The following is a 21,579-nucleotide window of genomic DNA, read 5'->3' as shown; positions in this document are numbered from 1 at the left end:
TTTAGGCACACAGGGGCTCTCCAAACGTGACATGGTGTCCGCTAGCGATGGAGATAATTTTTCATTCAAAAAGTCAAATGGCGCTCCTTCCCTTCCGAGCCTTACCATGTGCCCAAACAGTGGTTTACCCCCACATGTGAGGTATCGGTGTACTCAGGAGTAATTGCCCAACAAATTTTAGGATCCATTGTATCCTGTTGCCCATGTGAAAATGAAAAAATTGAGGCTAAAATAATTTTTTTGTGAAAAAAACGTACTTTTTCATTTTTACGGATCAATTTGTGAAGCACCTGGGGGTTTAAAGTGCTCACTATGCATCTAGATAAGTTCCTTGGGGGGTCTAGTTTCCAAAATGGGGTCACTTGTGGGGGAGCTCCAATGTTTAGGCACACGGTGGCTCTCCAAACGCGACATGGTGTCCGCTAAAGATTGGAGCCAATTTTTCATTCAAAAAGTCAAATGGCACTCCTTCCCTTCCGAGCCCTGCCGTGCGTCCAAACAGTGGTTTACCCCCACATATGAGGTATCATCGTACTCAGGACAAATTGGACAACATAGTTGGTGGTCCAATTTCTCCTTTTACCCTTGGGAAAATAAAAAAATTGTTGCTAAAAATCATTTTTGTGACTAAAAAGTTAAATGTTCATTTTTTACTTCCATGTTGCTTCTGCTGCTGTGAAGCACCTGAAGGGTTAATAAACTTTTTAAATGTGGTTTTGAGCACCTTGAGGGGTGCAGTTTTTAGAATGGTGTCACTTTTGGGTATTTTCAGCCATATAGAACCCTCAAAATGACTTCAAATGTGAGATGGTCCCTAAAAAAAATGGTTTTGTAAATTTTGTTGTAAAAATGAGAAATCACTGGTCAAATTTTAACCCTTATAACTTCCTAGCAAAAAAAAAAATTTGTTTCCAAAATTGTGCTGATGTAAAGTAGACATGTGGGAAATGTTATGTATTAACTATTTTGTGTCACATAACTCTCTGGTTTAACAGAATAAAAATTAAAAATGTGAAAATTGCGACATTTTCAACATTTTCACCAAATTTCCGTTTTTTTCACAAATAAACTCAGAAATTATCGACCTAAATTTACCACTAACATGAAGCCCAATATGTCACGAAAAAACATTCTCAGAATCGCTAGGATCCGTTGAAGCGTTCCTGAGTTATTGCAGAAACAGGTGCAGAGAAAACGCCAAAGCACTCACCAATCTTGCAGTTCAGTGATTCTTTATTGCTTCATACAAAACAGTCTTCACGGCACGGGGGAAGGAGGAACAAAGTGCAGGAGTGTGACGGACGAGACAACGGCCGTTTCGCGCTCAGTAACAGCGCTTCAACGGGTCTAAGTCAGAAAGGAAATGACGCCAGTATACATAGGTGAGTACAATTAACCCCCACCTGCGTCAACTTCCCACCTGACCACAAAAAGTGCACAGTGTTATTAAAAACAATATAAAACCATATCTTAAAGCACATAAATATATATAACTGTCTAGGAAAGTAAGAACTTATTCCCAAGGTCAAAGTCTCTCGCATCATATGTGACAAATCACAAAGACGCTACATGCGGCGTTATTTTTGAACGTTGTTATTCTTCTTAATGTCACGCTCAAGCATCTCAAAAAAAATCTGTCAAGGGAAGGAAAACATGCAGAAATTTGAATAAATTTATCGGTCTAATACACAATAAACGGAACTAGAACAAGGACACAAAAAGAGTTAATGCATACTAATATCACAAATGCCTCAAAGAAAAATGGACATGTCTATTCTGTCGTTCATCCCAGCTGGGCCAGTGGCTCGCGTTCGCATAATCCATCTAGCCTCTGTGCGTAGTAATAATCTGTGGAGATCACCTCCCTGTGCTGGGAGCGAAACTCTTTCCACCCCTGCAAAGGTTAACACTTCGGAATTCCCTCCATGGCTCTCTCTCACATGTTGGATTAGTCTGGGGACACCTTTCCCTGACGAGACCGATTTGAGATGTTCTCTAAAACGTATGTATAATTTGCGGATGGTTTTGCCAATATAAAATCTCTTGCAAGGACAGAACAGAACATATACCACATAATCTGTCTTGCAAGAGATAAATTGCTGTACAACATGCGTGATAGGGCCAATATTGATAGTCTGGCCTACAATATGGGACCGGCAATGTCGGCAATGGCCGCATCGAAAATTGCCTTTAGGGACAGACTGTTCTAACCAAGTGGCATGGTTGTTGGTTAACCGATTGTGTACCAAGGTGTCTCTCAGACGAGTACCTCGTCTAGTAGAGACTAATGGGCCTCCTGTGATTTTACCCGTCAGTTCCCTGTCTCTCTCAAGAACGTGCCAGTGTTTATGAATCACGGATCTAATCTCCCGATCTAGTGGACTATATTGGAAACAGAAAGTGAATCGCTGCTCGGACCCGGCAGGAGCCTGGGTACGTGGATGTGTTGTCCCGGTTTCGGCACGACTCACCGCTGACTCCAATACATCCTCCGGGTACCCCCTTTCTCGAAATCTGGTGAGAAGCTCTTTGGATTGTTTTCTATAACCCTCCTGAGTATTGTTAGTCCGTCGGGTTCTTACTAGCTGACTATATGGCAGTGACCTTTTAGTGTGATAGGGATGGAAACTATTATAATGTAAAAAGAAATTAACCGCAGTTGGTTTCCTGAAAACAGAAGTCTTTAAGCCATCAACTGACACCTCAACTGAGACGTCTAAAAAAATCAAGACTAGAACCTCCAAAGTTATAAGTGAATGACAAGCCCATGGTATTACAATTGTTAAGATAAGTGACAAATGACTCAAATTCAGTTTCTGTGCCATCCCACACTACAAAAAGGTCATCCACAAATCTCACAAAGAATTGGATGTGTCTCAAGAACCTGTTTTTGCCCGAATAAAAATAGTCTTCTTCGAAGACAGCCATATACAGGTTGAACTGCAAGATTGGTGAGTGCTTTGGCGTTTTCTCTGCACCGGTTTCTGCGATGGACCTCATTTTTCCACGCTAGCACCTCCGTTCTTTGCCGCATGTTCTGATACCTCCTGACATACTCCACTCTGCTGCATTTGTACGCTCAGCGGAGCTGTGCTGCTCTAGCTCTCTTCATTATTATTTCACATTGTCTTGCATAGCACGCACGCACCCTTTGAGATCAGTGTGGAGTAACAGTTTGGCAGGATAATTGTGTGTGTTACACAGCATGGAACCAGAATCGGCACCTGTTAGAGGCAGTTTACAAGCCGGCTGGGAGGATGCCATCAATTATTTTAATGAGTGCGAACAAACGGACGAAGTGCATATACTTAGCACAAGGTCTTTGGAATACAAATTGACCAATCTCTCAGAAAGAGAGATTAGACTGTTCTGGACTAACAATTCGCTACAGTCCTATGTGGACAATAAGCGGGTCCCTAGAGGTCTACGTGTCTGGAAAGACATTTCCCATCACAGCGGTGATGTATCGTTCAAAACTGAATGGGAACAGATCATGCTAAAATGTTCTGAAGATTTATTGAAACTAGTGCTAAAATCTAATATGCAGAATTATGAACTACTTAATGCGGATATTTTGAAAACACAAACTGAGTTGCGTAACAGACTGTCTGATACTCAATGGACTGCCTTCAATAAAAAATTGGACTCCAGGCTGATTTTAGTACAAGTTGACACGAAACAGAGGAAAAGGGACAAGTTTGTGCGGGATAAGAATGACTATGAGTCCGGCAATGTGTTCACCTGGGGGAAAATACAAAAAGAAAATCGCATCAGACAGACCCCAGGGGGTAACCCCAGACAACGCAAACGTAATTACAACAGAAAGAGAAAACCTTTTCAACAGAACAACAGAGACTATCTAACCACTGAGTCGGACTCGAGTCTCAGTGAAGGCATGTCCGTTAATCTTGAGTCCTCAGAAGATATTTCTTTAGATAATCAGGCTACCGCTCCGGTCCCTTTAGGAGGAAAACACGGAGGGGCAAACGGAAACTCCGGCCCCGAATGGCGACGCAAGAGGAAATGGGTTTCTTGGAGACAGGAGCGATATTAAAAACTCCAGACGAGGACTTGGTAGTCAATCTGACGCCTCGAGTGTTAGACTCTGCCCAACGATCATTATTGTCCAAAGGCTTGAATTTCTGTGTACCTAACAATTTTGATTTTGTTTCCTTCCAAATTAATTTGTTTAAAGCCACTAGAAAAATGCACCTGTACAAATTCTTTAGATCCAACACGATGGCATCGACATCCCTTGAAGGAGAACGTCCCTGTAAGGTAGGACCTTTAGGTTTTATGGCTAATGCTCAGGAAGACGTGTTGGCTGACCTCTATGAGGACGCCAGATGTTTACTTAGTCTCAACAATCCGGCAGTAGATGAGAACAGGCCTGTACATCAGGACAATGCCCCACTCCTGGGTGGTATTCCCTCTTCATACATGCCCCCCACCTCCCCGGGCAATATGATTGACTTGTTCGAAACTCTTGTCTTAAAAGACATAGAAGCCTTAATGTACAAACAAGCTCCCCCTAATTTAACTCAAGAGGAGACTAAGGCTCTAAAAGAGATGGCAGGATGGACTGATGTCATCTTCCGTCCCGCCGATAAAGGCGGTAAAATCGTCCTGTTACCCAGAGAGGCTTATGTAGCTGAAGCTGAACGGCAATTATCTGACAAATCAATTTACATCAAATTACAGAGTGACCCCACCGTTAGATTCAAAGGAGAGTTGTGCACTTTTCTTAGGAAGGCAGTGGAAAATGGAGTCATCCCACTAAGGAAGGCCGAAAAACTGCTTCCCAACTTTCCGATTAGACCCCATTGGTACTACCTTCCAAAAATCCACAAATCTCTCACGGCTCCCCCTGGGAGACCTATTGTGGCAGGTATTGGGTCTTTAATGGAGCCTCTATCTCAATACATTGATTGGCTCCTACGCCCTCTCCTGGTTGATGTCCCGTCATATATCAAGGACACGAATTCCTTTTTAAATCAAATACAGGGTTTTGAATGGCGGCCGGGGTTCTCCCTGGTGTCCATTGATGTGGTTAGTCTGTACACCAACATCCCCCAGAGACTTGGCGTAGACACCATAAAACGCATTTTGCGCACTACTGACAAAAGCCCAGAGTACATTGATTTTGTATGTGGAGGTTTAGATTTCATACTTACACATAATGCCTTCACTTTTGCGGATGATTGGTACAGACAGACCACTGGGACTGCCATGGGGACCCCGGTCGCATGTACGTTCGCAAACCTGTATATGGCTGTCTTCGAAGAAGACTATTTTTATTCGGGCAAAAACAGGTTCTTGAGACACATCCAATTCTTTGTGAGATTTGTGGATGACCTTTTTGTAGTGTGGGATGGCACAGAAACTGAATTTGAGTCATTTGTCACTTATCTTAACAATTGTAATACCATGGGCTTGTCATTCACTTATAACTTTGGAGGTTCTAGTCTTGATTTTTTAGACGTCTCAGTTGAGGTGTCAGTTGATGGCTTAAAGACTTCTGTTTTCAGGAAACCAACTGCGGTTAATTCCTTTTTACATTATAATAGTTTCCATCCCTATCACACTAAAAGGTCACTGCCATATAGTCAGCTAGTAAGAACCCGACGGACTAACAAAACTCAGGAGGGTTATAGAAAACAATCCAAAGAGCTTCTCACCAGATTTCGAGAAAGGGGGTACCCGGAGGATGTATTGGAGTCAGCGGTGTCGTGCCGAAACCGGGACAACACATCCACGTACCCAGGCTCCTGCCGGGTCCGAGCAGCGATTCACTTTCTGTTTCCAATATAGTCCACTAGATCGGGAGATTAGATCCGTGATTCATAAACACTGGCACGTTCTTGAGAGAGACAGGGAACTGACGGGTAAAATCACAGGAGGCCCATTAGTCTCTACTAGACGGGGTACTCGTCTGAGAGACACCTTGGTACACAATCGGTTAACCAACAACCATGCCACTTGGTTAGAACGGTCTGTCCCTAAAGGCAATTTTCGATGCGGCCATTGCCGACATTGCCGGTCCCATATTGTAGGCCAGACTATCAATATTGGCCCTATCACGCATGTTGTACAGCAATTTATCTCTTGCAAGACAGATTATGTGGTATATGTTCTGTTCTGTCCTTGCAAGAGATTTTATATTGGCAAAACCATCCGCAAATTATACATACGTTTTAGAGAACATCTCAAATCGGTCTCGTCAGGGAAAGGTGTCCCCAGACTAATCCAACATGTGAGAGAGAGCCATGGAGGGAATTCCGAAGTGTTAACCTTTGCAGGGGTAGAAAGAGTTTCGCTCCCAGCACAGGGAGGTGATCTCCACAGACTATTACTACGCACAGAGGCCAGATGGATTATGCGAACGCGAGCCACTGGCCCAGCTGGGATGAACGACAGAATAGACATGTCCATTTTTCTTTGAGGCATTTGTGATATTAGGATGCATTAACTCTTTTTGTGTCCTTGTTCTAGTTCCGTTTATTGTGTATTAGACCGATACATTTATTCAAATTTCTGCATGTTTTCCTTCCCTTGACAGATTTTTTTGAGATGCTTGAGCGTGACATTAAGAAGAATAACAACGTTCAAAAATAACGCCGCATGTAGCGTCTTTGTGATTTGTCACATATGATGCGAGAGACTTTGACCTTGGGAATAAGTTCTTACTTTCCTAGACAGTTATATATATTTATGTGCTTTAAGATATGGTTTTATATTGTTTTTAATAACACTGCGCACTTTTTGTGGTCAGGTGGGAAGTTGACGCAGGTGGGGGTTAATTGTACTCACCTATGTATACTGGCGTCATTTCCTTTCTGACTTAGACCCGTTGAAGTGCTGTTACTGAGCGCGAAACGGCCGTTGTCTCGTCCGTCGCACTCCTGCACTTTGTTCCTCCTTCCCCCGTGCCGTGAAGACTGGTTTGTATGAAGCAATAAAGAATCACTGAACTGCAAGATTGGTGAGTGCTTTGGCGTTTTCTCTGCACCTGTTTCTGCGATGGACCTCATTTTTCCACGCTATCACCTCCGGTCTTTGCCGCATGTTCTGATACCTCCTGACATACTCCACGCTGCTGCATTTGTACGCTCAGCGGAGCTGTGCTGCTCTAGCTCTCTTCATTATTGTTCCTGAGTTATTACCTCATAAAGGGACACTGGTCAGAATTGCAAAAAACGGCCAGGTCATTAAGGTCAAAATAGGCTGGGTCATGAAGGGGTTAAAACACCGTAATATTACAAAAAGCACGTTAAACTGTATAGATGACTAATTGAATCCTCAAATTTCTTTTTTATAGCGTTACATACCAACTTAATGTTACAAGAACCTCATTTTACAGGTTATGAATGAATCATTGAATCCATAGAAAGTTTTGGAACTTTCTTTGCAGTCTTATATACCATAGAAATTTAACAGAAAACACCTAATGCTTTATGGATGACTAATTGAATCCGGACAAATTATGAAGAGTGTTTTTAGAGTTGTATATATCACTAAAATGTCACAAAATGCACCAAATACTACACTGTGTTCCAAATTATTATGCAAATTGGATTTAAGTGTCATAAAGATTTAATTGTTTTGTTTTTCAAATAAACTTGTGGATGGTATTGTGTCTCAGGGCTCAATGAATCACTGAAATCAATCTTAAACACATGTGCTAATTAGTTTTCCTGGTGATTCTAGTTAAAGGAAAACTACTCAAAAATGATGTTCCACATTATTATGCAGGTCACAGGTTTCAAGCAATATGGGAAATAAAAAGGATCTCTCTGCTGCTGAAAAGCGTTAAATAGTGCAATGCCTTGGACAAGGTTTGAAAAAATTAGATATTTCACGAAAACTTAAGAGTGATCATCATACTCTGATGAGATTTGTGACTGAAACAGAGCACAGACAGAAGAGTTCATGCAAATACAGGCATAATGAGGAAGTTTTCTGCCTGACAAATTCATTGGATTAAGAGAGCAGCTGCCAAAATACCATTACAAAGCAGCAAACAGTTATTTGAAGCTGCTGGTGCGTCTGGAGTCCCTCGAACCTCAAGGTGTAAGATCCTTCAAAGGCTTGCTGTGGTGCATAAACCTACTATTCGGCCACTCCTAAACAGTGTTCACAAGCAGAAACGGTTGCAGTGGGCCCAGACATACATGAAGACTAATTTTCAAACAGTCTTGTTTACTGATGAGTGTCGAGCAACCCTGGATGGTCCAGATGGATGGAGTAGTGGATGGTTGGTGGATGGCCACCATGTCCCAACAAGGCTGCGACTTCAGCAAGGAGGTGGAGGAGTCATGTTTTGGGCTGGAATCATGGGGAACCAGCTGGTAGGGCCCTTTAAGGTTCCTGAAGGTGTGAAAATGACCTCAGCAAAGTAATTCGGTTTCTGACTGACAACTTTCTTCCATGGTCTAAAAAGCAGAAACGTGCCTTCAGGAACAAAATCAACTTCATGCATGACAATGAATCCCTCTGAGTCATTGGCTGCTATGGGCATAAAAGGAGATAAACTCATGGTGTGGCCACCATCTTCCCCTGACCTCAACCCTATTGAGACCCTTTGGAGTATCATCAAACAAAAGATCTATGAGGGTGGGAGGCAGTTCACATCAAAACAGCAGCTCTGGGAGGCTATTCTGACTTCATGCAAAGAAATACAAGCAGAAACTCTCCATAAACGCACAAATTCAATGGATGCAAGAATTGTGAAGGTCATATCAATGAAGTGCTCCTATGTTAACATGTAACTTGGCCTGTTAGGATGTTTTGGAGTTAAATAGCTTTTTTGTTCAGTGAATGTGACCTCCTAATGCTGCAAATTCCACAAATGAGTATTTTCAGTTCTTTAAAACATATCAAATGTACTACTGTGCCTAATTATTTGGAACAGTGCATTTTGAGTTTTTATTCATTTTGGAGATTATACTGTTTTCATTGGGAAGTTTCTTCAATAAAATTCGATGTATTGTTACCGCTGTCACTGCCGCTGCCCGCCGCACTCCTGCCGCCTCCGCTGCCCGCCGCGCTCCTGCCTCAGATCCCGGGTGTCTCCGCTCTGCCTCCCCGGCTGGTGCTTCCGTTCCTGCTGCTGCGCGCCCCCATCGCTCGGGCGCTCTCTTCTCCCCTGCAGCGGCGCGCGCCCGGCATTCCGCTTCCGGGTCCAGCCTTGTCAGCGGTTCCCCTGCAGTTCCGGTGTCTTCAATCTCTGGGGGAGTGCAGGGGTTGCGCAGGCGCCCTAGGTTCTCTGACAAACGCAGGCGCGTTGTGTCCAATCTACTTCCTGGGATCTAGGTCAGTAATCCTCTCACCAATCCCGTCTCTGCCTCTGCTATAAGAGGCAGCCTCTCCTGCGTTTGGGTGCCTGATTGTCATAGCATTTCCTGTGCATCTGGCCCTCCCTTCTTTACCTCAGTGCTCAGTACTTGCCTGTACTCTGTACCGGCTTTCTTGTGCTTAGTATTCCTCACCTCCGTTCTTTGTTACCCGGCTCCCTTTGGGTTCTCCCCTTGTGCTTGCTTTTGTCGCTTACTTTTGTCTTTTGTTATTTTTTCCACAGTTCCTTCCGTTCCAGCCTCTGTTTCCAGTTCGTCTCCTCCTGCCTGGATTCCCTTCTCCGTTCCTTCCTTTCTCCTCCAGTGAGCCGTCCCTCTCGGTACTTCACCATGGGTAAGTGACCTCTGGGCCTGTCCCTGACGGTCCCTGTATAGGGGTCGGTTCCATCTGGGCCCGCTCGCCCAGAGGTAGGTCTTCCCACAGTCCAGAGGGTCCACTCTCTTTCCAACCTTGACCGTTATAGTACAATCAGGCCATGGACCCCGCTAGTACACCCTTTTCGGCTCAGAAGGAGTTGGCTCATTTGCGCGATAACCAACAGCGCATAATGGCGTTCATGAAGACCATGGAAGCACGCTTAACCTCTCTGCAAGCTGTGGATCCTGTGAATGCCGCCCAGTTGGCGACCCTTCAGCAGGAGTTGTCTCAACAGCGTGATACTCAGACTCGCATGCTGAGTTACATGGCATCAATAGATGATCGCCTGTTTAACCTTCAGACGGTACCCACCACTTCCGCCTCGGCGTCTTCTCTAGATTCTACTCCTATGCCCTCCTCCCATCCTCCTCCTCGTTTGGGTAAACCCCCCCGGTATAGTGGCGACCCTAAACTCTGCAGGGGGTTCCTAAATCAGTGTCGGCTCCATTTTGAACTTCTGCCCCTGCAGTACCCTACTGATCGTGCTAGAGTTGCTTTTATTGTGTGCCATTTGGAGGGGGAGGCTCTAGCTTGGATCAATCCTCTGTGGGAGCGTGATGACCCTGTAGTATCTCACTTAGAGGAATTCCTAGAGACCTTTCGCAAGTCTTCGATGAGCCTGGACGTTTAGCTTCCACGACTGAGTCTCTTTTTTGTTTACGACAAGGTTCCCTCTCTGTCGGACAGTACGCCATCCGCTTCCGTACTTTGGCTTCGGAACTGGGATGGAACAACGAGGCTCTTGTAGGCGCATTCTGGCGGGGTCTGTCTAGCCGAATAAAGGACGAGCTCGCCGGACGTGACACACCTACCACTCTAGAGGATCTTATCTCTCTCGCTACCCGCATTGATCTTCGCTTCCAGGAACGTTCCCGTGAGTCGGCTAGAGAGAGGAGACCTAATTACCCTTCTTCATCCTCCCGTCCGTCTAGCAGTCTTCGAGCCCCCGTCCCAACCACATCTACCTCCGCTACTTCTGAACCTATGCAAATAGATCGGGTAAAAATGGCGGAACAACGCCGAAAGGAGAGACGTACCCAGGGTCTCTGTTTCTATTGTGGTAGTGCCGCCCATTTGCTACGTAGCTGTCCAGAGAGACCGGAAAACTCTTCCGCCTAGGACAGGTAAGAGAGGACTTCCTAGGTGTTCCTACTCCCTCTCAACCTTTAACTCTTTCTGTTTTACTCATTTCTGACCAGGGTCGTTCCTCCGAGGTTGCGTATGTGGATTCAGGCGCGGCAGGTAATTTTATCAGCCTTGAAGCAACTCGGAGGCTTCGCATTCCAGTCTTCTCTTTGGACACTCCTCGATTAATTGCTTCTGTGGATGGGAGACCCTTACAAGAAATAATTTCTTCAGTTACAGAAGAGGTGGAGTTACAAATCGGAGCTCTTCACCATGAAAAGATCGCCTTCTACGTTCTGCCTAACCTCTCTCACGCCATACTACTCGGACTCCCTTGGCTTCGTGTTCATGAGCCTATCCTTAATTGGCGTACCGGAGATGTGCAGCGATGGGGTGCCACTTGTCATGCACAGTGTCTTCAGTCTGTTCGTCCAGTAACCTCTCCACAATCCATCTGTGTTCCTGAAGGATTACCTCCTCCTTACTGGTCTTATGCGGATGTTTTTAACAAACAAGAGGCTGAGAGTCTTCCTCCACACCGGCCTTATGATTGCCCAATTGATCTCATGCCCGGTTGTTCTCCGCCTAGAGGAAGAATCTACACCTTGTCGGCAGCAGAGACCCAGTCTATGACTGAATACATTAAGGAGAATCTGGCTAGAGGTTTCATCCGAAAATCTTCCTCCCCCGCGGGAGTGGGATTCTTCTTCGTAAAGAAGAAGGACGGTTCTTTACGTCCTTGTATCGATTATCGAGGATTGAACAACATCACTATTAAAAACAGGTACCCTCTGCCTCTCATTCCTGAACTCTTCGACCGTCTTCGTGGTGCTCGTATTTTTACGAAACTTGACTTGCGGGGAGCTTATAACTTGGTTCGTATCCGCTCAGGCGACGAATGGAAGACAGCATTTAACACTCGGGACGGCCATTATGAATACTTGGTCATGCCTTTCGGTCTTTGCAATGCCCCCGCAGTTTTTCAAGAATTCGTCAACGATGTGTTCTGTGATCTTCTCTACTCTTGCGTAGTGGAATATTTGGATGACATCCTTGTTTTTTCCCCTGATCTTCCATCCCATCGAAGAAGCGTTCGCCAGGTCCTGCAACGCCTGAGAGAGAACCATTTGTACGCCAAGTATGAGAAATGTCTATTTGAACAAACTTCTCTGCCGTTTCTTGGTTACGTCATTTCGGACTCCGGTCTGAAGATGGATCCTGAAAAGGTAACAGCCATTCTTAATTGGCCACGTCCTTGTGGAGTAAAAGCCATCCAACGCTTTATTGGGTTTGCCAATTATTATAGGCAATTCATCCCGCATTTTTCTTCTATGATCCAGCCTCTTTCTGTTCTCACCCGTAAGACTTCCTGTCAAAAAGCCTGGACCTCGGATGCTGAGAATTCCTTTGAGTCCCTTAAGAAGTCCTTCTCCTCCGCACCAGTCCTGCATCATCCTGAAGTTAATAAACCCTTCATTCTGGAAGTAGATGCTTCTTCTACGGGCGCCGGAGCTGTACTCTCACAGAAAACTTCCGAAGGTCGAGTGGTTCCCTGTGGCTTCTATTCTAAAGCCTTTTCGAACTCCGAACGTAATTATACTATTGGAGATCGAGAGTTGTTAGCCATCAAAATGGCTTTGGAGGAATGGAGGTATTTGTTGGAGGGTTCGGTGCATCCATTCATAATCTACTCTGATCATAAGAATCTTGCATATCTTCAAACCGCACAAAGACTCAATCCTCGACAAGCCAGATGGTCTCTCTTTGCCCGCTTCGTGTTTGAATTACGCTTTCGACCCGGCAACAAGAATGTCAAGGCACATGCTTTGTCTAGGTCTTTTCAACCTTCCGATACTGTGGAACAACCAGCATTCATCATTGATCCCTCCAAAGTCTTAACGGTGGCACCACTGCAAGTGACTCTTCCTCCGCCTGGTAAGACCCTCGTCTCTGATAACGACAAGGTGAGAGTATTATCCTGGGGACATTCTTTGAAAGTGGCTGGACATGCAGGATCTAAGACCTTCCTCCTCATCTCTCGCTATTATTGGTGGCCTACGTTGCGTCAAGACGTCTGTGAGTTTGTCGCATCTTGCCCTTCCTGTGCTAGGAACAAGGTACCCAGACACTTACCGTTTGGCAGACTCCTCCCTCTCCCAGTTCCGTCGGCACCTTGGCAGCATATTGCCATGGATTTCGTCACTGACTTACCAAGTTCCTCCGGATGTACAGTAATCCTTGTCGTGGTAGATCGATTTTCCAAAATGGCTCACTTTGTTTCTTTATCTGGGCTACCTTCTGCTCCTCAGTTAGCGAAGATATTCATCCAGAACATTTTCAGGCTCCACGGTTTCCCTCTTCACATCGTGTCCGACAGAGGGACTCAGTTTACTTCCCGCTTCTGGAGAGCTTTGTGCAATCTTCTTGGGGTGTCTCTGGACTTTTCTTCCGCTTATCACCCACAGACTAACGGTCAAGCTGAGCGAACCAACCAGACTTTAGCTGCCTATCTGCGACACTTCACTAATGCTCATCATAACGACTGGGTCGATCTGCTTCCATGGGCCGAGTTTGCCTTCAATAACCATTCCAGTGAAGCATCTGCGAAGACTCCTTTCTTTGTAATTTTCGGCCAGCATCCTAGTCTGCCTCTACCAGTCTCTTCTACCTCTGGGGTCCCAGCCGCAAACTCTTTAGCTCGCAACTTTTCTACGATCTGGGGTGAGGTTAAGAACTCGCTTGATAAAGCTTCCTTTCGGATGAAAAAACTAGCTGACAAGAGGCGTTTAGATTCCCCTCCTTTCATGCCTGGGGATAAAGTTTGGCTTTCTTCAAGATACATAAGGCTCAAGGTTCCGGCCTACAAGCTTGGTCCACGCTACGTCGGTCCTTTTGAGATTCTGCGTCGGGTCAACGACGTTGCTTACAAGCTGAAATTGCCTGCCTCGCTCGGTATTCCCAATACCTTCCATGTTTCTCTACTTAAACCAGTGGTCTTTAACCGCTTCCACCCTTCCTCTGGTCTTTCTTCTCAACCTGTTAGCGCTGACAATGTTTTCGAGGTAAAGGATATTTTAGCTGTCAAAAAGATTCGTGGTAAGGACTTTTTCTTGGTTGATTGGAAGGGTTTTGGTCCCGAGGAGAGATCTTGGGAGCCTAAAGAAAACATTGATGCTCCTCGTATTCTTAAATTCTTTGCCAGTTTACGCAGGGGGAATTGTAAGGAAGGGGGTACTGTTACCGCTGTCACTGCCGCTGCCCGCCGCACTCCTGCTGCCTCCGCCGCCCGCCGCGCTCCTGCCTCAGATCCCGGGTGTCTCCGCTCTGCCTCCCCGGCTGGTGCTTCCGTTCCTGCTGCTGCGCACCCCCATCGCTCGGGCGCTCTCTTCTCCCCTGCAGCGGCGCGCGCCCGGCATTCCGCTTCCGGGTCCAGCCTTGTCAGCGGTTCCCCTGCAGTTCCGGTGTCTTCAATCTCTGGGGGAGTGCAGGGGTTGCGCAGGCGCCCTAGGTTCTCTGACAAACGCAGGCGCGTTGTGTCCAATCTACTTCCTGGGATCTAGGTCAGTATTCCTCTCACCAATCCCGTCTCTGCCTCTGCTATAAGAGGCAGCCTCTCCTGCGTTTGGGTGCCTGATTGTCATAGCATTTCCTGTGCATCTGGCCCTCCCTTCTTTACCTCAGTGCTCAGTACTTGCCTGTACTCTGTACCGGCTTTCTTGTGCTTAGTATTCCTCACCTCCGTTCTTTGTTACCCGGCTCCCTTTGGGTTCTCCCCTTGTGCTTGCTTTTGTCGCTTACTTTTGTCTTTTGTTATTTTTTCCACAGTTCCTTCCGTTCCAGCCTCTGTTTCCAGTTCGTCTCCTCCTGCCTGGATTCCCTTCTCCGTTCCTTCCTTTCTCCTCCAGTGAGCCGTCCCTCTCGGTACTTCACCGTGGGTAAGTGACCTCTGGGCCTGTCCCTGACGGTCCCTGTATAGGGGTCGGTTCCATCTGGGCCCGCTCGCCCAGAGGTAGGTCTTCCCATGGTCCAGAGGGTCCACTCTCTTTCCAACCTTGACCGTTATATGTATACTCTAACGGGTGATGACTTTCATTAGACGGACTGTCATTTGCACTGACCATTTAGGAAAATCCGAGAAAAATGTAATTTGCATAATAATTTGGAACATAGTGTATATGGATGACTAATTAAATCCAGAAATATTTTTCAAGTCTTTTTGTAGTTATATACCACCGTAATGTAACAAAAGCAGCGTTCCACTGTATTTGAATAATTAAATCCAGAATTTTATTTTTTAAGTAAATATTTTGTAGTAGTAGTTGATGTACTTCTACAGTCATAAAGGCTTTGCAGAAAGTGCAAAGCAAGGAAAACATAAGGAAGGTAATTCATAAACCACTGAGAGACAACAAGTGGCGAGCCTCATTCAAATATTTTCAAAATGTATTGCTGTACTCCTAAGCTCAATAAAAAGCTTGGCGAAATGTGCAAAGCCAGGAACAAATTGTAAGGAGGGTAATGCAGTAATCCTCTTCAGGTGTGAGCTTCTTCTTCTCCTTCCTCAGGAAGCTTGAGGAACTGCCTCCACCCATTTCCTGGAGCCCTATTCCGAGGTGCCTTGGCTGTAAGTGACCTTGTTATGGGCAGTGGGGTTCCCCTGACATTTAGAAAAGGGCGACAGAACTCTGTGTCACCTGCACCAGCTCCCGCATAAGAGGTGGAGAACCCCAAGGACAGTACGATCTCTTGGGAGTAATCTCGAGCGGCATCAAAGTGCTTCTCCCAGGCCCGTTCATTCCTCAAGAAGGGTTCATCATGCTCCATTCCTTCTGGGATCACACCCACCGCATTCAAGTGATGTTGACTTTCCAGGCTCGTTCATTCTTTAAGAAGGGTTGATCCTGCTCCCTTTCTTCTCAGATCATACCCACTGCATACCAGCGATGATGCCCCTCCATTTTGAGAAACAAGACAACTGGTTGCAGCCTTCAAGGCAAGTGTTCCTCCTCTACTGCCCAGTGGTTGAATTAGATGTGATGATGGTTCCAAAACTCTTCTATAGACTCCTATCTCCGCTGCCAGTTGTACCCAGCGACCTCAGCCAAGATGCCAACTATCGGTACCTTGTGGCTAGTGGGCCAGATAGCATTTCTCCAGCCCTGGTCCTAGTTCACCTTATTGTTTCTTCTGACCACCCTAGGTCCCGCAGTCTGCTCACCACTTCCTTGATCCTGACTCTCCCAACCGCAGTCCACAAGAACCTCACCAGTAAAGGGTGCAGCCTGGGTTAGTCCTTGGTGGTTTCAGGAAAGTATTAAGCTCCTGCCACTACTACTGTTGTGCAAGCTTTCTCTGGCTCCAACATTCCTCCGGTCACTCCCTCATGACTAATTGAATCTGGAAAAAATTGTGAATGCTTTTTTGGAGTGTTTTGGAGCAAAGTGCCCAAGAGCACAGAATTCTCCATGAATGAGTAAGTGAATAAAAAAAATGTTTCAACACTTTTTTGGAATGTTATATAACAACAAAATGTACCACAAAACACATAATACACTATGGATCACAATATATAAAAAATTTTCTAACAAAAAAAAAAAACTACTACAGCTATATATTGAGTAAATGACTGCAAAGCCCTAAACACTGCCTATAGACTGCATTCAGCCACTCTCCCTGCTCCTGCAACTCTCTCTTCATCCCTAGCCTAAATGCAAGTGCAGCGCCCCAGAGTCCTGGTCGTTGCAGTACTGATGCTCTGGCGCTAAGGGGGGCTATGGTAAGTCTGATGGCACTGAAGGAGTTCACCTGACCAGGTATCACAGACACCAATACACTTCACAGCCTGGCCTCCAGGGGGAGCTAAGGGTGCTATGTATTAGGCCACTCCTCACAATCTGGTAAAACTGGGGGTTGGATAGGAAGTTAGATAGAAAGCTGACTGGGTTGGAACCAGGCAACATCCTGTGGCAGAGGGTGTTGCAGGGGAAGATTCAGGGGGGTCCCTGTCAGGGATGGGATCCTGACAGAGGCCTAGCGAACAGAAAGAACGTTACGGGACCGTGCCTGCACCTGATCGCGGCGGTACCCTAAGGAAGGACAAGAAGCGAGGTTTATTGTGCTGAGTGAGAAACGAGATCAACGCAACAAGGAGAAACACCAGTAGGAGTCGTGCTGTAAGACGAGGCAACATCCTACTGAGGCGCGCAGCCGGTGGCCGGAACGCCGAGGAAGTAACAGGCTCCAAGCATTACTTCAAACCTACTGCAGGACAGTCAGTTATAGGCGGGCTGTCTCACCCAAATCACCTAAGATGCGAACTCTGCTTCAGGAAAATGGCCACCACGATCACCATCTGCGCACGCGCGGCATCCCGCGGCCATTTTCCTGAAGCCCCAGGCAGCAGAGCGCTCCATCTGCGCACGCGCGGCCACAGGAAGATGGCCTCCCCCACCGATCACCAGGGGAATAGCGCAGATCGAGCTCTTTTCCCTCCCCTGTGCAGTGGATTCGGGACTTGGGCATGCGCAAACCACTACGCCACCAACGGAAAAATAAGCAAGATCTGGAGGAAGAAACAGCGATGTCACCACGCCCATCCGACCAGACCAGCCTGATTGACAGGCAAAAACGGCTACTTTGGTAAAGTATTTCGGCAGCATAGGTGGGGAATCGGGGTCCACAAAATACACTATTGTAATGCACAGCTCAGGCCCTATTTAACAGTATTTTTATCTCATACGGAAAAAACGGGGTGACAGGTTCCCTTTAAAACATGAGTATTGTTGTTTCTAAATGAATAAGAACTTGTTTTCTTTGTATGATTTGAGGCATGAAAGCACGGTTTCTTTTTTATTATTTTGACCATTTCTCATTTGCTGCAAATAAATACAAAATTTTTAGCTTTGAATTTCAGAGACATTTATTTATAGAATAAAACAACAATGTACATTTTACTCAAAAATATACCTATAAAGAGAAAAATCAGACAAACCGAAAATTTTGAAGTGGTCTCTTAATTTTTGCCAGAGCTGTATCTGATACAAACTTCAAAGCACAAGATTAGAAGGGCTGTTAGTATGATGGTTCAGCTTCAGCACCAGTATCTACACTACAGGACTCTGAGACCTTGTACTGCACACACACGCCTGGACAAGCACTCTCTCCCTCCAATAACAACTGTCACAGAGCTGTGCAATGGTGTCACTGTGCCGGGCCTGACGCCGCCTACCATTTTAACAACCCCCTGATGATGTCACACAGCAAGGAATGAGAGTAATGCCACTACCAAGATGGCTAAAGCATTACAGTGACCTGCAGGCAATCCCCGCATGCTTATTGGCTGTGTAACAGGTGCCACATACGCGGGGTGGGGAATAGAGTTTGAAATCGAGCACCGGCTAATGTTTGCCGAGTAACGAGCACATCCGAGCACCCAGATAATCAAGTGATATCCGAGTATAATTGAGCACATTCGCTCATTCCTAATTGAGATTCTAGGAAACCAACAGCATCATTACCCTCCGCTTTCTCTTAGAAGATCATCATAATATTTTTCTTCAAGTGATTTTCTAACCTGTCAGCACATCCTATGTACACTGTTATTTGGCTTTGTAGTTTATAGATCTGGGCAGGTAACTGTCAACGTCTCCTAATCCCAGGAAGTAGGTGGATCCTCCAGGTTGTAAGTTCTATAGGAAAGGGCTTTCACAAATTCACAAAATCATTTCAACATTTTCGGATGGAAGAGAAGGTTCTACTCTAGAGGCAAAATGGTGATCACACGATCGTGATAGGACTGAACTACACGACTAATTTTTGAAAATTTAAATTGGCTGCAATCCACAAGTCATGGGAGAGTCCCAATAGTTTGCGAAAAGTAGGAGGACTGCTGGACGGGGTTAAGAGACTGTTCCAGATTAAGTGCGCTCTCCCCTCCGTGTTAGGAGGGGATAGAAGAATGGGATGGGGATCTGTTAGGTGTGTTTTTCTGTTGTTTGGGGGGAGGGGTGTAGGGTTGGGAGGGAATTTTTGGATAATGTACATCACCACACCATGGTTACTGTGGTTGTGATTTCAGCAGCAACTGGATGAAAGAATGCGGGATAAAATGTTCTGTTGAGGGAAAGTCTATGTCTGGAAGAATGAGAATTGTGAGTTGGAACATTAGGGGTTTGGCATCTGGAGTGAAGAGGCAAGATGTGTTTAAATTTCTTAATGATGCCAAGACATCAGTGATCTGTCTGCAGGAGACTCATAAGGTTACATAGTTACATAGTTACATACAGTAGTTATTAAGGTTGAAGGAAGACTGTAAGTCCATCTAGTTCAACCCATAGCCTAACCTAACATGCCCTAACATGTTGATCCAGAAGAAGGCAAAAAAAACCCATGTGGCAAAGAGTAACTCCACCATGGGGAAAAAAATTCCTTCCCGACTCCACATACGGCAATCAGACTAGTTCCCTGGATCAACGCCTTATCAAGAAATCTAGTGTATATACCCTGTAACATTATACTTTTCCAGAAAGGTATCCAGTCCCCTCTTAAATTTAATTAATGAATCACTCATTACAACATCATACGGCAGAGACTTCCATAGTCTCACTGCTCTTACAGTAAAGAATCCGCGTCTGTTATTATGCTTAAACCTTCTTTCCTCCAGACGTAGAGGATGCCCCCTTGTCCCTGTCTCAGGTCTATGATTAAAAAGATCATCAGAAAGGTCTTTGTACTGTCCCCTCATATATTTATACATTAACATAAGATCACCCCTTAGCCTTCGTTTTTCCAAACTAAATAGCCCCAAGTGTAATAACCTATCTTGGTATTGCAGACCCCCCAGTCCTCTAATAACCTTGGTCGCTCTTCTCTGCACCCGCTCCAGTTCAGCTATGTCTTTCTTATACACCGGAGACCAGAACTGTGCACAGTATTCTAAGTGTGGTCGAACTAGTGACTTGTATAGAGGTAAAATTATGTTCTCCTCATGAGCATCTATGCCTCTTTTAATACATCCCATTATTTTATTTGCCTTTGTAGCAGCTGCCTGACACTGGCCACTGAATATGAGTTTGTCATCCACCTATACACCCAGGTCTTTTTCATTGACGGTTTTGCCCAGAGTTTTAGAATTAAGCACATAGTTATACATCTTATTACTTCTACCCAAGTGCATGACCTTACATTTATCCCCATTAAAGCTCATTTGCCATTTATCAGCCCAAGCTTCTAGTTTACATAAATCATCCTGTAATATAAAATTGTCCTCCTCTGTATTGATTACCCTGCAGAGTTTAGTGTCATCTGCAAATATTGAAATTCTACTCTGAATGCCCCCTACAAGGTCATTAATAAATATGTTAAAAAGAAGAGGGCCCAATACTGACCCCTGTGGTACCCCACTGCTAACCGCGACCCAGTCCGAGTGTGCTCCATTAATAACCACCCTTTGTTTCCTATCCCTGAGCCAGCTCTCAACCCACTTACACATATTTTCCCCTATCCCCATTACTCTCATTTTATGTAACAACCTTTTGTGTGGCACCGTATCAAAAGCTTTGGAAAAGTCCATATACACTACGTCCACTGGGTTCCCTTGGTCCAGTCCGGAACTTACCTCTTCATAGAAGCTGATCAAATTAGTCTGACATGAACGGTCCCTAGTAAACCCGTGCTGATACTGGGTCGTAAGGTTATTCCTCTTCAGATACTCCAGTATAGTATCCCTTAGAATGCCCTCCAGGATTTTACCCACAGTAGAGGTTAAGCTTACTGGCCTATAATTACCGAGTTCAGTTTTTGCCCCTTTTTTGAATATTGGCACCACATTTGCTATACGCCAGTCCTGTGGTACAGACCCTGTTATTATGGAGTGCTTAAAGATTAAAAATAATGGTCTATCAATGACTGTACTTAGTTCCTGCAGTACTCTGGGGTGTATCCCATCCGGGCCCGGAGATTTGTCAATTTTAGTTATTTTTAGACGCCGCTGTACTTCCTGCTGGGTTAAGCAGGTGACATTTAATGGGGAATTTTTATCACTAGTCATTTTGTCTGCCATGGGATTTTCTTTTGTAAATACTGATGAAAAAAAGTCATTTAGCATATTGGCTTTTTCCTCATCCTCATCCACCATTTCACCCAGACTATTTGTAAGGGGGCCAACACTGTCATTTTTTAGTTTCTTACTATTTATATAGTTAAAGAATATTTTGGGATTATTTTTACTCTCTCTGGCAATGAGTCTCTCTGTCTCAATCTTTGCGGCCTTGATTTGCTTTTTACAGAATTTATTTAATTTTCTGTATTTATTTAATGCCTCCTCACTACCTACTTCCTTTAATTCTCTAAATGCTTTCTTTTTGTCCCTTATTGCGCCCCTTACAGCTCTATTTAGCCATATTGGTTTCCTCCTATTTCTAGTATGTTTATTCCCATACGGTATATACTGTGCACAGGTCCTATCCATGATGCCAATAAACGTCTCCCATTTTCTTTGTGTACTTTTATGCCTCAGGATATCGTCCCAGTTAATTGCACCAAGATCCTCTCTCATCCGTTGGAAATTTGCCCTCCTGAAGTTTAGTGTCCTTGTCACCCCCCTACTACCCATCTTATTAAAGGTTACATGAAAACTTATTATTTTGTGATCACTACTCCCCAAGTGACCCCCAACCCTTATAT

General features: G+C 45.1%; 1 protein-coding gene across 1 annotated transcript in view; it reads right to left on the bottom strand.

Annotated features, from left to right (window-relative positions):
* Positions 1-21,579, bottom strand: part of LOC143768060 (uncharacterized) — a 48,044-nt gene that overhangs the window by 8,119 nt on the left and 18,346 nt on the right. The gene's annotated exons all lie outside the window — the stretch shown is intronic.

The sequence above is a fragment of the Ranitomeya variabilis genome, chromosome 4, assembly GCF_051348905.1.
Source record: "Ranitomeya variabilis isolate aRanVar5 chromosome 4, aRanVar5.hap1, whole genome shotgun sequence".
Classification (NCBI taxonomy): domain Eukaryota; kingdom Metazoa; phylum Chordata; class Amphibia; order Anura; family Dendrobatidae; genus Ranitomeya; species Ranitomeya variabilis.
The sequence above is the reverse complement of the archived record's forward strand: the minus strand, read 5'-3'. Positions and strand labels throughout refer to the sequence as shown.